The following is an 18,012-nucleotide window of genomic DNA, read 5'->3' on the forward strand; positions in this document are numbered from 1 at the left end:
GGTGGAAGAGACAAGACAAATTCAAGGCTTCTTAATTCTTACATCTATTTAGCCATAAAACTTACTTAAAATAGACATTATCTAGGAATTATACTTTTTAGTTCCATTCCTAGATCATGCTGTAGCCATATTCCAAAGAAGAGGAAACCATAAAGACCATAGCAAGACATTCTCTCAAAGAGGACAGCATCTGTATAATGGCCAGCGTGAGGTCTTACCCGCCCAGGTTCAGTGGCTGGTGTCAGCTGTAGGAATCATGGCAAATTTCAGAAATTAAACATTAAATAGTACCAGTTACCACATGCTCAGTTTTTCTTAAGCGAGCAGCACTGAATTTTTCTAGAGCATGAAATGAAGTATATGTAATTGCAGGCAGTGAGTGAGTATTTCTCCCCTCCCCTGCATGTGCTGAACCACTGCTGACTGGGGATGGCATGCAAGTACCAATGAGAGAAGGGGATGAGAGGAACTCACACTTTCAAGGGGTTTGGAAAAACACTCTATGTTCAAATCACATATAAGCTCAATAGTGAGAGGTTTTTGGCCTTAATGTTGTTATCTGTTGCCATCCTGTGCATAGTGTCACTAGAGGGTGGGCACCATAAGAGCTCATCATAACACAGTTTATAACCTCTAAGTACTCAGTTAAAAAGGCAAGGGTTTCCTTTGGCTGATGAGAAAAAAGGTAGACTTTCACTGGTTTTTACCCTGTGCCCAGGTTATACAACCTTAAAGACAAAGCGTCACATCTTATTCATGAAGGTCTCACTGAATTTCACAACACTCTGAAGTTGGAAAATATCTTCAAATGTATGTTTCTTAAAGAGATTAGAAAGCAGAACTCTAGTTAGCTTTTGTCTGTCTGTTTTGCTGAGGGTGTTATTCTAAGAGCATGCAGGAGATGAATGATCAACACTGAAAACCTTGACGCTTCTTTAAATGTCTTATTTTCATTTTTTAAGAAATATGACAGCAAGAATTAGTACTGAATCTTCTATTTAAATAATGGTAGTCATGTTGAAATGACAACAAACATCATTACATTTACATGCACATTGATGTAGACAAAAATTGTCATTACTTATTTTGGTGGAACATTTTATAATTTGCCCTATAAACAAATAAAATCTGTATAAGCTGTTTTTAGCCTTCAGCAGTATGTCAACACAAGCAACTTAGAGCTAGACTTACTGACACTTACCTCCTTCCATTTTTAAAAAGCTTAAGATTAAAAATACAGTATTTATTTTTCAGTTTTTAACAGTACAATGAAAATAATTCCTGATTGCTGGCTGCAAATAAAAAGCAAATTGTTGAATGCCCTCAGATGTTGTATATTTAAATTAAAATGGGGGAAAATAAAGACATATCCATGTGTGTTTTGACTTTAATGTTCAAACTAAGGAGGAAATAAGATATGACAAAAAATGAGATGCAAACCAAGAAAAAAAAACCACCACACCTTCTTTTAGTCCATTTGCAAAGAAAAAATATTGTAATATTCTTCCACCATATTATTTACTTCCTCTGTTCTCACTTCTGTCTTTTATCTATGCTCTTATTGCTGTTATAATCAACTTAAATACTTTGTGCTACTCTATGGAAATTTTATGGTTAAGGCCAGAAGTGCTAATGCATTTGGTATACATATCTGTTAATCATCAAAGGTAAACCATAGAACCAAAGAACTGTAGAATAGTTTGGGCTGGAAGGGACCTGAAAGATCGTCTATTTCTAACCCTCCTGCCATGGTTAGGGACACCTTCCACTAGACCACGTTGCTTAAAGCCCTGTCCGACATGGCCTTGAACACTGCCAGGCATGAAGCAGCCAAAGCTTCTCCAGGCAATCTGTTCCAATGTCACACTACTCTGACAGTAAAGAATTTCTTCCTAATATATAGTTTAAATCTACCTTCTTTTGGTGTAAAGCCATTCCCCCTTGTCCTATCCCTACATGCCCTTATAAAATGTCCCTCTCCAGCTTTCTTCTAGGCCCCCTTTAGTTACTGAAAGGCTGCTACAAAATGGGAATATTGTATAGCAAAAAGTATTTCCTAGCATTGAAGGAGCTGAAGTGTTTTTTTCTGAGTTACTTGTTTGAATGTGCAAATGGATAATGTCAGAAGACTTAGGAAGTGTCTGGGCAGATTATGGAATAGCAGGGAAGAACTCCATGTGTACTGTGCAAATCTTCCATAATTAATATCGGATTTAAAACAAAGATTTAAAAAAAAAAATCAGCTAATTAAGCTATAGAAGACAGTACAGGAACAAACTTGCTATTATATTTGGTTTGTCCTGAATTTTTTTAATGGATAGATTTCTTGGATCAGCTTTCCAATAGAGAATGTGGGAGCAGATAATCTAACTTACTGTAAGGTGGATTTCAGACATTCCTGATCAGAAGTATGTGACACATCTGTGACTGCAACAAACAGATTTACTGGTCTAAGATGCTCCAGATAGTCTTACCCTAAGTTTCTATTCTAGCTGTTAGCATCATATACAAATTAGCAGTGGTCAGATAATTTAGACAAGTAGGTACAAGATGACATAGAATGGAGAGGGGCTGATCTGGGATGAGAACATATACTTGTCATTACATTTCAGCTCTCCCATGATAGAAGGAGCCAGCTCTCAGCAGAGGGTGGCAAAATGTCTTTTTACCTAGGTACAGAAGTTTTTAATTTTTTTTTTTTATATTTCTTCAATTATTTCTTCTTTCTCTTTTACATGTTTGCTAACAGTGGCAAGCAAGGGAAGGGCTTTATGAACCAGAGTGTGTAGAGTCCTGCAATCTATCTGCCTGAATGTAACCTTTGGAATTCTAATCATTATAATTTAATACACCAGCAGAATCCATGTCACATCTGAGTCAAACTCTGTCCCTGATTGTGTTGAGCAAAGAAAATCTACTGACTACAAAACAACCGTTTTGCATTTGCCTCAGTATGGCCAAGAGAAAAGCACTCACAGTTCTCTTTAATATCAAATCTGTTTTCAATATTAGTTACATTGGCCCAAACTCTGCTTTTTAAGTACACATTATATACCCGGATTAGCTTTGCTGAAGTAAACATAGTTATTCTACATTCGTACCCATGCAGTTTACCTGAGGATTTTATTTTCCTGTTTCTTAGGGCTTTTATTAGTCAAGATAGCCCTGTAAAAGTACTGAATATGGAGGACAATATAAAATTTGCTATCAAAGTAAACCAATAACAAAGTCATGTAATATAAAAAAGTCATGTAATATAAAAAAGTCATGTCAGTGTGACATACATGAGTGCTGATATAAGAAAGTGAATAAGCATCCGAAGAACAGATGGACAGTCACCTCACATGGGTCAAGGTTACAAACGACTACTATTTCTGTCATATTGTTGGGTCACTGTTATTGGCTCCAACAACACAGTCATATCTTCCCTCTTTTTTGAAATTCAAATGTAAACAAAATGTATTACCAACTACAAAGTTAGCAGTACAAACTAATACAACCTATTAAAGGAGTAGTTACTACTAACTCATGGTAGCTCTTACTATTGCTTCTTGAATTAAAAAAAAATAAAATGGAAAGTTTTGCTTTGAGGAAAACTACCTAGCTGTTCCTTCATCCTCATTGTAACACATAATATAATATTATATGAGGTATGGATATAACATAGTCCTTTATTCTTCCTCCTTGCCTCACAGAAAAATACTGTGTGGCAAATGCCATTTATGTTAAACAACATGTAAGAGAGCAAAAAGGCCTTTCACAGGATGTACCTTTGGATATCATAATTAAAAGAAAAAACATAGTTTTATGATGTAAGAACAGGAAAGCAATATTTGGTTAACTTAAATAATTGTATCATATTTGTTGCTGCTTTCAAATACTTTGAATGTTTTCATAGATTCCAAATATATTTCTGTTAATAGTGAAAATATGGCAAGTAGAGAAATAGGTGGTTTGCTTCTTCTCATTTAGATCAGAATAACATTGATAAAACATTTATTTACTTTTAGTGCTGTTTTCATAAAGTTCTAGCTTCTCTCAAGGTGATACAGGTGATAAGGCAGGCACATACAGTAGATACAGTATCAGTGGGTGAAATAACATGAGGAATAATTTAAGCAGAAGCTTTTTTCTTTGGTCTTGGGGAGTGGTGAGGGAAACCTAAAACTAAAACATATTCTCATCAGGAAAAAGAAACCCAATAATTTAAAAGCTCGTAAAAAATGAAAACAATTTACTTGTGGCAGTGTTCTTAAGTGCCACAAACTCTTCTGCTTCTGCCGCTACATTCCCTAATGATATTACTGCATATAGCACATCTCATCTAATCTGTTAGTAAAATCCTAAAGTCACTTATGTCAGTCTCTAATGCAAGCCAAATGAGTCTTCCCAGTAATAAGAAGCTTCACAGAATTAGTTTTCGTTTTGCAGAAAATTGCCATTGGGGCTGGCACTTTTATCTAAAAATTTCACTCGTGCATAAGCAAAAAACTCATATATTATTTGGTTACATTCCATCAGTATGAGAAATAACATTGTGAGAATTCTATGCATGCTAATGATATATAGAAATCCACCTGCTTTCAGATAAAATGAGTTTAATTTTCTGTTGCCCACTGCCTGGTTGGCCTTTCATAAATTACTTATGCACAGCTATTATTAAAATAGAGGGAAAGCAAATTAGAAAGTCCTCATATCTCTCCACTGGATTTAACCAAGGCAGGGCTGTGACAGCTAGAGTCAGCGTTTTTGAAAAAATTCTGCTCTCTTGAAAAATTTTGCATCTCTATACAATTCTATGCCACTGTTGTAAACGTTCTGACCTGCCTTCTTACCAAATTAACCTAAATCCTTTCTATTTTTCAACATTAATGGAATCCTCTAGAGTCCTGCTGATATATATTAAAATATATTTATTGGTTAATTTGAATTCCAGCATTTTGTACCTCATTCCCCAGTACTTCTGTTATATCTGAACAGCTTGGAGCTTTAGCATTAGAAACTTACAAATTAAGATAAATACATCTGACAATTATCAGATCAAAACAACTTAACTTTCATTGGAATATATGATTGCGAATTTCCCTTCCTGATGAAAGAGAAAATGAGGACTGTCTGCTTGAAACAGTTAATTGGATTTGAAAGTACTGTGCATTTCAGCAATTGGTGCAGCTTTTGGTTGGTCAATGACTACTTGACCTACTGGTTTTCCAACAGACAATTGGTTTTCATTTCTTGAGGGTCTTTTAAGTCCATAGTTCATGGTGACTTTAAGTTTAATTTTCTGTTAATGATATTATTTTGCTCTTTTAAGATAAAACTTTCTTGTGATGTGCTGAGCAACAGTGGCAATCCCATTACTGTGAGGAAGGACACCTTCTCAAATTGCATTCTTTTACTATTGCTTGCATAGTTATGCTATTTCTAAATGTAAGTTTAACACTTTGGGTTTGTATTTCATGTGCATTTAAACTGATAGCCACTTTGCTCCTTGAAAAAAATTACAAATATAAAGAAAAAACAAAACAAATCAAAAAGCCATTGTGGTCACCTGCCCAGTAAAGCTCCCTTTTAAGTAACTGAGTCCCAATTCTAATCAGCTACTGTTTAATGCCTTCCATTTCAGTAGACTGACTCCTGATTAGAAGTGGTGTGGGTTAGCTTGGGCCAAGGACATGCCCTACAGGTTTCAGGCTCAATCTCTCTATTTTCAAGCCCATTAAATTTGCATCCATACCATATAATGGAGCATTAAGCCAGTACACGCAGCAGGCAATTTTCTAATGCTAACAACAATTTTGTCCATAGCTGACATCCGCAGTGCTTTGCTAAACCCAGCCAATCAGTGCTGGCACTAAGAAGTCTCTCCAGTTCTCATACTAAAGCAGCTTTCCTAACAACTTAAAGCAATTATTTCAGAGGAGTTTTTCACTAAATTTACATAAAATGCATATTTATTTGTTATCTGCCTTGCATTCTCAGAGGGGACTAGAGACATACAGTGCTGGCCAGCTTTCAGGCTGTTATTTCATATGTGTGCTGCAAATCTAAAAGCTACCTGCCACCAAAGGGGGCCATCCTGCTCTTACTCTACTGCCATTGCACCAGCTCCCACAGTGAGGCAGTTCACGGAAGTAAACTAGAAAAAAAACATCCACTTTTTTTGTAAGGTTAGTTTTCTGGTAGTTGAGGTTCCTTAAATGGTTTATCAGGAGGCTGAATAAATGCCAGAGTGGGGTAACAGAAGCAGAGAGAGCATACAGCCATCAATGAGAAGGGGGAGCAGGCAGCTATTAGACTGACCTCGGTATGATATGAAACCAGCTTCCCTAGCTCTCCTCATCAAATTTAAATTCCACTGAAGAACAAATGGTTTCTTAATGAGGTATTTCAAATGTCCATCCATGAAAGAAAGCTCTGCATAGATAGGAGAATGAAAAATTATTATCACTAGGTCTAAAACTAGACATTGCAAAGAAACTGCAGATCTCTGAAAATCTGCTGGAACCAAAGCTAGAAGTCTGAGTTCTTTATATATTTCAGTGAAGAAAAAGAGAATTGGTTGAATAGTTTATGTAAATTTGGTTTCTGTGTCTTAATTTCATGACACTGAGTAGGAGGTGCTCAGCAAGAGGTTGCTGGTCTCTCCTAAGGAACAAGGGGTAGGACAAGAGGAAATGGCCTCAAGCAGCGCCATGGGAGGTTTAGACTCCATGTTAGGAACATTTCCTTCCCCCAAAGGGTGGTCAGGCACTGGAACAGGTTGCTCAGGGAAGTGGTGGAGTCACCATCCCTGGAAGTGTTCCCAAATCGTGCAGATGAGGCCCTTAGTGACAAGGTTTAGTGGTGGCTTTGGCAGTGCTAGGGAACTGTTGGACTTGATCTTGAAGGTCTTTTCCAACCTGGTTGATTCCATGACTCCATTGGGTTCTGTCTGTGGCAAGTGGCACAGAGTAGTGACGTGGCTTTGGTAGTTTTCTGGACTTGGCCAGCTTGCTCTCTGGTTATGTAATCACCCAGGCCAGCACTCAAGATCTAAAAGAGTTTTAAGCCACTTCTATGCATGGACATCAGAAATACTGTCTGTGGAGAATGAGAATGGGTCTACCTTTGTGGGCAGAGAAAAAAGAAATTTAACCATTTCAGTTTTACTCATATCAGTAACTTTTGCCTCATTCAGGGTAATCATGTGAGAAAAGCCAACTCAGTTGCAAAAGTGCAACTAAGAACAATTTCTGGTCACTGGACTCATGTGTTTATCATCCGTAAAGTAATTCAGAAGTCTTTAGTACTTCCTTATGCTCAGTAGTCATTGCTAATGCAGAGACTGGTCCTATTCAGTAATTCACATTACCAAATATGTAGCTCTATATAACTGCGATAAGTCAGACATACTTTGCGCAAGTTTTGTTATCAATATTAAAAAAAAAATTTACTTGGATAGTAATTGCAATGAAAATGCAAACCATTGCACATGGTTTTCACTCAATTCCTGGCAAAGTGTTTTTTAAACTGACTGAAGTCCTAATATGGAATATCCTCATTTCCTTTCCCTATTAGTTTTAGAACATAAACATTTTCTCTCATTTCTTTCAGTTCTGTTACCTAATAAAGAGGATAGGTGCCTAACTGATTAAACACAGATTAGACAGTTTTTAGCAATATTAAAAACATTTAAAAACTCATTACTCAGCTTCTCTAAAATCAGTCATTGTTTTAGCTATATGTATCATTCATAGCTACAACTACTGTTAAATTTTTCCCTGGTTTTGTGACTTTTAGACCATACTTCCTTTGTAGTCTCCAAAGTTAAAACTCTGAGTCCATTTCCCTCCACCCTCAGTAAAAATTTAAATTATCATAAATTCATGTGAATCCAGGAATATTCTTCAATGGAAAATATAAGTTGCAAAATTTGTGATTAAATTGGAAAAAGTAGTAGGTAGGATGTAACACAGAGTTTCACACACAAAATTGCATGTTTGTATGCTTGAATAAATTGAAATGCAATGTACTAAAAATACAGAACGCTGCTATCCACAATATCTGATTATTCCTTGCAGTTTCCTATCCCTCCTGGCAATTCAGTATCTGTAAATCTCACCATATGTTTTCAAGTATCTCTTACCCTAAACAATCAAGGCCTAAACAGTTCATCTTCAGGTCTTAATGGTACACACATAACACAAAGGCTTTAGACACAGTGATACAAATTACCTGTGATGAAGTATTGTAATTTATGACTTATGGGTGCACATAGGCATTCTGGACAGGACCCCATTATGAAAGATGTTAGACAAATGTAGAAAATAAAAGGTCATTCTTCCTGTCAAAAGTCTGCAATTGAAATAATACAAGTTATAGATGTATCTGTGAACATAACACAATATGCTACATAAACAGACTGTGAGAAATCCATAGACTAAAATACATTCCCCTAAACAAATGACAGATGATTTTGAACATTAATGAGCAATTGCATTAAAAAGAATATAAAACCTCTGCCTCCAAATTGCTCTTGAACACAACAATTAAAGTATTCACTTTATATAACTTACCTGGATGCAGCAGACAGCACTAAGTGAAAGCCTGCCATGAATTAAAATAGGTTCTGAACATACGAAACACCAAAACCTATGACTTCTATACCCTTTCAAGTTCAGAATGTCCTGTGCACTAGTAAAGGACATCCTGTACTATAAGGCTGCTGGAATGCTATAATTAAAGGTCTGTCAGAGTTTCCATTAAATCCCTGATTTTCAGGGTTTAATTAATAATAACAGTGAAAATTAATGTGAGTAGAATTAAACCCACTGTCATAGCTTTACTGCATATTAACTCCTGATTTTAAGTCTCTAAAACATGTAGCCAGCTTCCTCTCTTCAGGCAAAACTCCTGTCACAGGGGAAACCTCTTTCAATATAAAATTCATTATAGGAGAAAGTGGATATTTGTTTCCTATAAGAACACAGAAAATGTGATCAGGCTCTGAAACACCTATAGCATTTACATGATAAGATAAATGAATGTTTCAGAACGTCAAGAAATACTGGAATGCATAAAGTTTTGGGAGAAATGTATTAAGCACACGTGTGTTAAGTTAACACACTTATGTTAACACAAATGTGTTAAGTTCAAACTCATACACCATAAACCCAATGAACATCCATGACTCCTCAGTAAATTCTTTCCCATCAATCAACTCAATGTATGTTTATTCATTTATCTTTGAAATATTAGTATTTTTAATTACTTCTATTTTTTTCTAAGAAAGAACTAAAAGGTTGGCCCCATAATGGAAGATGGGGAACATATGGAAGTATTGGGCATTCCCTGGAAACATGCGAGCAAATCGGATGTTCTGTAACTGAAACAAAGGCTACTGGCATTTTAGATTTGGGTGCAAATAATTTGGAACACAGAACACTCCCTGAAAATAAGCACCGGTATCTCACCATACAACCCAAGTAAATTTAATCTTTCATATAAAGGGATCAAATAAAACTAACTCTGTGTGGAAGTCTAGAGAGGGACCTGGCAGAATACTAGGGGATATTCAGTTCTCTTCAAAGTAAATAGTATTACAGCTGAAAATGTGAAAGCATGAAATTTTCTCAACACTGCTGTGAGAAACAGACCCAGAAATACCAGACATATGCAAAATACTACAGTAAAGGGTGGAGACAGTACATTCAGAAATTGTGAAAAATGTTAAGAATACTTCGTTTCATAAAAGCAGGTATTATAAAATACACACAAGAAGTCCAGATTCCAAACTAATAGGTGTCATTATTTTCTCTTACATTAAAAACCTATCACACACTTACAGGTTAATAGAAAAAAAAGGGTTCAATACTATTTGCTGTTAGGACTGCTAAGTAGGTCAAGTGAGTTCACAAGTGAACACCTTCATATTATACAGAAAAGTGGGTATTTATATGGTTAAAGAAACCTATGCTGTCATACTACTAATTAAAAATTCACATTGTCATGTATAATAATATAAATAATAAGATGAAAGCAAATCAAAGATATTATAATCTGTTTTCAGTAAAGCTGGATACATTTGCACAACATCTCAAAAAGTGCTCTAGAAAGGAGGCAATCAAAAAACGCATGCTGCTTCTATTGTGATCTTTCATCAGTACTGTCTTGATACTTAAATGTGGGGATCCACTCAGTAAAAGACAGAGTGTTTGATCTGGAGACCTTAAAAACTAAACAGATAATGTGGACAAGATGTTGGAAATTAAAGAATTATCATAGCTTTATCAATCTAGAATTGAAGCTATAGTTCCAGAGCAACCTAAACCAGAAATGTGACTGCCAGGCCCTGCCTCTGTCCTCCCCACTCTATGGGCTTCCTAGGCTACTTGCTGAGCTGCTCTAGTCGACTATTCCAGCAAAATACTGTCCCTTCACAACTGAGCATTCTTTTGCAAGGCTAAGGTACTAACATAGATCAGTAAAGGAACTGACAAATACCCATGGCAACAAGTGACACAGATGTGTGGCCAGGTTGGGAAGGATGAAGGAGAAGGACTCCTGCTTCAGGACAAGTCAAACATAGGGATAAAGTCATTCATCCAAATTGACTTAGAAATTCTATGGCATGCATCATGTAATTTTTCTATAATGAGAATAAGTAGCTATAAACAGATCCTGAATAAATTTAGGATAGACATTTCAGAGACTTTTTAATCCCTAGAGCACCAAAAGTTTGCACAGCCATCCTGTGAGGTTAATAAGAGCAAAAATCATAAGGAGATTTTAGATGGAGCTTTGCATTATATGAGATGGTTGACAGAGATGATAAAGGGTTACAACTTGAAAACTCAAAAGTGTCCTTTCGATTCTATGCATTTTGAAATGGCTCAACTAATTCATAAGTAAGAGAAGCTGAAAAAAAGCTCCTTTAAGTACACTGTATTGGAGGAAGTTAAATCAAATGAATGCCAACACTAAAATCAGGGAAAATATATGAATCTAATTCTGCAACCCTTAGGAGCCCAGAGTAGTACTCTTTATGATTTACTAACGTCAATATAAACCGGTATACAAAAAACAGCCTCTTGATAGAGAAAAACAACCAGCAAAAAAGAGTAATCTGTACTATTAATCTGGAGTATGTCTTGCTCTGCTTCCATACTCTCTCAGAGTTTAAAGAATTAAAAGACCAAACCAAAACTGCATGGGGACATAGTCTGCTGAAATCCATGTCACAGTAAACAAGGAATCTGTCAAACAAAACTGACAAAGCCATAACCGTCTGTGTATATCTACTGCTGAGCTATGAGCTCTTGTGTTCGATTTAAGCTAAGCATCACACCATCCACTTTCTCCTCTCTCATCTTCTCCAATGCTGAAGTCACATGACAAACATCTGGTGATCAAAGCAAAATCATGAACTGAGTAATTTCTATTTGGACGTTACTTTTTGGCTCTACTTATTCCTGCAGCTGGAGCATTTCCTTCCAGCAGCTCTATGCTGTTTTGTGAGCAATGCTGGCAAAGTGCCACAAATTTATGAGAAACTTTGAGGGGGCTTAGTGTTAAAGACTTTTACTTTCAAATCAGTACAGCTTGAATCAATAACACTGCTACTAATGTAAACAGGCATAATAGAAATTTTACAAAGCAAAACCATTTATATGTAACATCAAAACCAGCACAAGGTCCCTGCTCCATAAGAGTGCAAATCACAATTAAAATAAGGCTAGAGAGAAAAACAAGATTACTTGTGATGATTTGCTGCAAAGTTCACTATACTATTTTCTTGGTAATGAATTTTAGTCATATTGTCATGTACTTCAGACTTCATCAACAGTGCTACACTGCAAAAAATATATGATTTTAGCACACAGGGACAAGGGTGAAAAAGGAAAAAGAAAAGCACATATTATTACTTGATTTTATGCAAGTAGTAAATCATAAAATTATTATTTTACTATAAATTGAATTTATGTTTCTAATGCATACTAAATATGGAATCACAAGTCCTTCACTGGATTTCAAGTTCCTAACTTTCATAGTTTTAGATTCAATACAGTAGGCTTTTTGTTTTATTTCACTTCCATAACAGAGGACAAAATAGAGTATGTCTATTTCTTCTTTTTTTTAATAAAGACCAAGAAGAGATAAGACTTTTTAAAATAAAGTTTGAGAAAACATCTTGCTCTGTCCAACCACAAATTCCAAAAAACAAAAAGAAAGGGAAAAAGATGGAGGGTGCTGCTGGAAGAATGAACATGTCTTCAGGTACATGGAATAGTGGCTAATTCTGTGGTAAGATTTTGCTTCCATCAGAAATAATAAATGGGAAAAGATTACTAAATACATTTCCGCTCTGAAGGGCAGAAAGCAGTTTCGGGTGTGTCACATTGTAACAATCTGCATTTTTTGGGCTTGCCATTATTTACAGTATCTTAATTACATTAGTCAAAAAAAACCACAAAAGACCCCAAAAAAAACCCCACCTTCTGTTCCCTCTCAAGTCACTTCAATGTGCTCTCAAGACCAGATGTACTATTCATATAAGCATGGCTTCAGGCATACCCAGAGAAAGCCCAATGATAAAGTGTATGCAGTGCCTTAGTATGCTGGAAGACACTCCAAACATGACCTGCACACGTTGTCTGTTGGCACTTCATATGCCATGAATGGGAGGTAAAAAGCTCAGAAAGCACATCATGCTCCCTGGCTGCTCTGCATGTGCTTTTTAAGAGCTGTACACACTAACAGCAACTGGTTGAATAGGTACAAGCAATTTTCTCTTGGCTTTGGCACATGTATAAAACTATGGCCCCAATTAAAGAATTTATTGATCAGGCCAGGTTACAGAAGCTGTAGCACACAATAGCCACGTTTTGTGGCTCAAAATGCCATGTGATGTAACAATTACAGTATTACACAGTTCTCAGTCCCTTTCCTTTCCTCTTACATTTAGACTCTAGCTGCTTCTGCTCATACAGTTGCTCTTCTCAAGTCCATGGCTATGCTTTTGAAATAGCAGGAGTAACTGGACATGGAGGAAGAGAACAGCTACTTTTGCCACAGGTCTTGCAAAGAACTTGCTCGGAATTCTTCAAGAAAACTGTTTCTAAGAATTAAAACTTTTCACACGAGTTTACCAATTTTAGTGAAACTTTCAGAGGGAAAAGTATCTCAAGTCAAAGACAGGATTTCTGACCAAGGTCAGAAAAAGAGGCCTGGCCAGCATTCTGGGATATACATACTAGCCTGGAATGTCAAAGAAAACATTCAGTGAACCTGAGGCAGTGTTTGTAAAGTTGCAAATGCAACATTGTACTTACTCAAATACCTATATTTTCTAGATTGTTACCAGTACGGAAGCTGCTTGGGTGCATAAGACTCCTGGATGTTGACTCAAGTTACGACCTTTACAACATGAATGCTGTCACAGCATTCATAAAGAGCCATCTTTCCTGTGCAGGTCGGAAGTACAGAGCTGGATGAAAGCCCAGTATGCCTATAAACCTCAGTCTTAGGGAACATGTAAATAGGAGCTTATCATGAGCATAGAGAAGCAACAACTGGAACATTGCCTAAGGACTGTGGAAATTGCTCTCACAATATCTATTTGATAATGAAGTTACACCAATGACTTCAGTGAAATTATCCTTATTTTACACAGGGGTCAGAGAAAAGTGAAGAAGCCTAAACTGTAAAAACCTACCTTGTACATCTTATCACGCAAATTAAATTAAAAACCCCCATGGAAATAGTCCAAAGAACTTTCTCTGCATGTGGCTGTAAGTCACTTAAATCACTCACTCAGACGGGATAATGGCCATTATTTTTCACTTGGCCAGTTCATATTGTGACACCAGGAGAAAGACAGTCTGTCAAGTTTTTGTCTGCAGTGTCTAATTTTTCACCACACTGCTCCTGCCCTCCCTCCATTGTGTCAGGAGTGCATTAGGTGTTGGAAGGGCAAGGAGAGACTCAACCAGTGGATGGAGAGGCTGTAGTAGGGGAACTGAATAGTAGGCAGCCTGTGGAGTCTGAGAGGCTGTGCTGTTTCTCTTTATGGCTGATACGTATCTATGTCCCCATACCGTATTACATGGAAGGGATTAGAAAAAGGATTTCTGATGTTTCAGCTGACATGTCAGGAGAGATCATTTCATGCAACTATGTTGCAACCTAAATTCAAATATTCTGCCTTTTAAAGGGATTGTATATAGTTTCATCTGTACTCTTCGGCTCAGAACCGTATTCTGCAGTGACTGATACTGCAATGAAATGCACTTCAAAGGGCCTGATTCATAGGTAATGTTTTGTATCTGTAGGTGCACTTTACTCACTTCCCAGTGACATAAATCACTACATGAAATAGGAATAAGTGTTAAAATAGCTCCGAAATCTACGTGTATCGCAGTTTGTAAGTTTGGAAGTTCCTTTGCAAATAAAAGAATCAGCGTGGTGAGGGGTTTTTTTGGTTTTTGGTTGGTTGCTTGGTTTGCTTTGTTTTTTAACCAATGCCAAGAAAATAAATAAAGTAACAGAAAAATAACGGGAAGTGCAAGGTATCAAAGCCACAGACTACAAATATAAATAATACTGCTGCACATAAATCTTAAACAGCTTACTGCAACTACTAGTGTAACTTTACAGTATTTACAAGTTTAATCTTTTAAAAGAAAATTACAGGATCATAATATCAAACAAGATTATGCTATGTCCTATACAGTATTTCACTCTACATACAGCAGTAACAGGACAGCCAATATGCACTTGAGCAATATCAAGTAACTATTGCATGAAGATGGTAACACTGCATGCCAAATATTAAGCACAGCCACAAATCTTATGACCATCTGAATTCCCCTCAAAAAACTCCTGACAGCCTCATTGTATGTCTAATGGGAAATGTATAATTTTTCCCGCCTTCATATACATATGCACTGAGTATACCAAGTATAATATATGGATATAAGATTTTCAAACTCTTGGCTGCTGAGGCAGTCGAAAATCCAGAAACACTAAATGCAGAAAATAACCTTGGATCCTGCCTTTGTGACAGAATAAAGGCACTTTTGCTAGGTTATTTGCATTTCTAGCACCCTTGCAATGGCCTTTTCCATGTTGAATTCATGCAGTGCACAGACTCCACCAGATATTTAGCATAGCTCTGTTGATTCGGATGAGCCTTGTGCTACAGTATTTTTTGCTAAGGGTCTGGTTCCTTGTTTTTAAAGCTTGTCCAGCATGAGAGACAAATCTCCCAGTGAAAGCAAGCAATATCACCATAAGAATCCAGTTAGCTGCTTAGACCAGTAGACACCCTTCTTCTGGAGCACTGAATAGTGATAAAAATATTATATTAATTAAAAAGTTTTGCTTGCCCAAAGTGCTAGGCAGTAAAGAAAACCAAGCTCCTTCTCCCTTCCAAAAGTCTAAAACCCTTTGATTTATGCCATTATTTTATAACATGGCCATGTAATGACCTTGTTCAACAGAACAAATACATTGAAGAGAAGCCCAGTTTGGGCCTGCAATTACATACCTGCTTACACATTAGAATGTTTTTGTCAGAAACATAAGCTCCATCCCATTATGTTGCAGCTTCCAGCTTCACTAACCCACAAATAGATACTGTTTGCAGTAAAGGGACCATGCACATGTTTATATGACATACAACAAAAGACCTTGGTTCTCTAGAGGACATTCCTGTCACTTTCCCTTCTGTGGCTCCCCAAGCAAAAGCTGTTGCCTTGACAACTCTGTGGCATTCTCTGGCTCCATATATGCTGGTAGGAGGAAGGCCAATTTCCTTCCACAGGAAAGAACTGCTAAGAAATAAACAATTAAAAACTGTTATGATTCCCTCAGCACTGCCAAAATGGGAAAGAAAATGAAGGATCTTATTACAGACACAGGATTTTGTAAGCCAGAAGCAGAAGAATTCAAGCACTGAGGATTCATAGCACAAGTGGGATACGGAAGAAATTGCAGTTACTTGAGACCAGCAAAACACTGGGAATGGCAATGGCTAAGGTCAGGCTAAGGTTCTTCTCTTTGATCAGCTTCCTATAATTGTAAGGCCACTCGCCTTTCATGGCATTGCCCTTGCTTTACCATTATAAGCTTTATAAAGAAAGTGATAAATAACAATAAAATTATAAAAACAATATTAAAAATTAAAAAGGATCATTTTCTCATTTCTACTAACCTTTCATATAGCATCTCATAATAGTAAGTAATTTAAGACTAAATTTCTTTATCTCAAATTTTTGTTTCTTTTTTGAGTGCTACTCTTTGAGTGTATTTATGAAGGAAAAAAGAGAAAACTGATGGTCAGTAAGGAGATCACTGTCACTGCACTCCACTAGAAAGAAAAATAGAGATATTGTTTATATGTAACACAGAGAAAACTACAAGCATGCTGCCTTGAAGCTTTCATCTTTTCTGTATCCTTTAACCAACCTGGGGACTATCCAGCTGTGAAGTATTCAGCTCTGTACCAAAATTTTCACCACATTCATTAGGAAAATAATATTCATTGAAAGTCAAAGCTTGTACATAGAAAGACAGATATGCTCTTGTAATCTTTAATTTCTTCATTACCTTAAGAAAGTACATTGGCTTTTGGCATTTCTGTCTTATCAAACCTTCTCCTCCTTTAAAGACTAGTGAAAGCTCAAGCTGTCTGTATCGGCAGTAGATATCTAATGATAACAGGTGATGCAGAATCAGAATCATAGAATAGTTAGGGTTGGAAAGGACCTTAAGATCATCAAGTTCCAACCCCCCTGCCATGGGCAGGGACACCTCCCACTAAATCATGCCACCCAAAGCTCTGTCCAACCTGGCCTTGAACACCACCAGGGATGGAGCAAGGATGTGTCCTTTATCAAAATAAAATTCTTTTGGAAAGTATTCATTAGTAATTAGAGTTGGATTTTCAGAGTCAATAAAAGCTAAAATACAGGAGAAGCTACTCACAATTTCATGATGCTCATAGAATCTGTAATAAAAAGCAATGGACTATGTATTCCAAAGAGACTACAGTATATCAATAGACATGTCTGCAAAAACACCTAACACCGCTGAAGCGCTAGCATGTATTTTGTTTACTGTATTTTATTCAAGGAAAGGGTAAACAAAAGCTAGTGTAGTGACACCTCAGCTGACAGTTAAATTTAACATACAACCATGTATGGCCAGGCTTCATAACACACCAACCTGCTAGTCAAACTAACAGTATTTCTATTTTAAGTTAAATGGAAGGGGATTAGGGAAGGAAAACTCCCTCTATTGACCACTGACATTGTTTATTACATAAAAGGTGATTGCTTAAAGAAAATTCCATCGCCTTTTGCTCCAGAAAATGTCTTGGTTTGCTGTTAACCCTTCTCCCATTAACAGTGTAGCCACATATACACCACTTCTTACAGAGGCATAGAGAGCCTTTTGCATGATTGAGGGCAAGAACTTTGTAATGTGCTACCTTTATCTGTCATATTTTGGTCTACAGCAGTAAATTTTGTATGCTTATACTGACTACTCCTGGAAGTATGGTAAAGATGTGGCTTTTTATAAAAAGATAAGGTACACAGAAATGGTATCTAAAGAAAATACGGTAATAGAAGAGAACAGGCTCAAACAACAATGAACAGCTCACAGTCAAATCCCAAAGCATTAGAAGATTTCAGGCTGTGTCGATAGACTACAAATCCACCATGGATCAAATTATTCACCCATTTACTGTGGTCCCTCGCTTGGCATGGCAATTAGTTCAACTGTGGAAGGCTACTTGAGTACATTCACAATCCCTATATATTCTCTGCAGCACAAATGGACTTTGGAAAGGAAGAATTAGATACAGGCTACCCTATGCAAACAAAATAACAATTACTTTCATACAGATATTACAGTTGTGTCTGAAAATAAAATGCGAGTAAAAACAATCTAATCTACTTTGCACTCTGAGCAATGTGAGGCAAGTCGTTTAACCTCTTTATGCCTCTGTTTTGTCATCTTTAAAAC

Source organism: Pezoporus wallicus, unplaced genomic scaffold, assembly GCF_028554395.1.
Source record: "Pezoporus wallicus isolate ANWC-B61680 ecotype Strahan unplaced genomic scaffold, APGP_CSIRO_Pwel_v1 contig_6897, whole genome shotgun sequence".
In the NCBI taxonomy this organism is placed as follows: Eukaryota; Metazoa; Chordata; class Aves; order Psittaciformes; family Psittacidae; genus Pezoporus; species Pezoporus wallicus.